The following is a 1,184-nucleotide window of genomic DNA, read 5'->3' on the forward strand; positions in this document are numbered from 1 at the left end:
GCGGCTATATATCTGGATAACCCAATCACCACCGAGCTTTCGGTGGTAGAGTAATAGGCTATAGGTCTCCTTTTATCCCCGTGATCTTGGGTGACCACGGCCATATAGAACCCACCTTCATTGTTACAGTGGATGTGGAAATCCTTACCCATGTCAGGCAGTCCCAATCCAGGTGCGAAGACTAGTTCTGACTTGAGTTTACTATACGCCTGTCGTCGTTCAGAGCCCCACACTATGAGGTCTAGGGCCGGTTTCCCCCCTTTCACTAAACTTTGTATTGGCTCAGCAATTTTTGCAAAATCAGGGATAAAGTTCCGGCTGTAATTAAAGAGGCCCAGTACGTTCCTCACACCCCCTTACCGTTACTAGTCTAGGCATGTCCTTGACAACCTTTTTCCTATCCGAGGGCATGTCTTTCAGCTCCTTTGAGAGGCAGTACCCTCGGTACAGGACCTGGGATTTTCCTACCTGGGCCTTTTTGGGGTTAACCTTAAGGCCCGCCGTTTCCAGAGCCCTTAATACTAAGTATAGGGTTGCCTGATGTCCTTCCTTGGTTTCTGAGGCTATTAATATGCCTGGATAAATGCTCGGTCACCGCAGCCTGGCTTTCCCTGTCCAGAGCATTCTTGATTTATCTGGATCAATCGTTCCCCATATTCTGAGGCTCCTTCCTCTTTTTGCTGTTTGGTTTTATTAATTTTACCCCAATTATAAGGGGCATTGCCTAAAACCCGTTGGATATCGGTTTTAAAAGGGCCAAAGGCCGCCTGTTGACCATCTACTTCGGTGGTTAAAGGTACCGCGTGTGTCCAGCGTCCCCCTGAAAAGTTGACTTTGGCTGCTACCGCGGCTCCTCCGGCCACTACTCTCCACCGATCTGCCGGGCAAGCCGCTCGGACTAGTTGGTGGATATCTCTGAGGTGTAGTTGGTGGCCCACCCAAACTGTATCCATCTCTGCCCAAAATTTTATATATTCGCACATCGGGGCTGTAATTTACCCAGGGATGCTATTATCTGCTGTCTTTCGCCGGGGTTTAAGAGCTTATAGGTCGCAGTGAGATTTACGGCCGTCCCCCCTCTTGTTACCGGCGCCACCGGGAGGGTTTCTAAATCTTCCTGACCCGGGGCGGTTGCTTCGCATCGATAATTCTCGTAAGTGGGCAGCGATCCCCCCCATTGAGAT

Source organism: Pristiophorus japonicus, unplaced genomic scaffold (assembly GCF_044704955.1).
Source record: "Pristiophorus japonicus isolate sPriJap1 unplaced genomic scaffold, sPriJap1.hap1 HAP1_SCAFFOLD_45, whole genome shotgun sequence".
Taxonomy (NCBI): Eukaryota; Metazoa; Chordata; class Chondrichthyes; family Pristiophoridae; genus Pristiophorus; species Pristiophorus japonicus.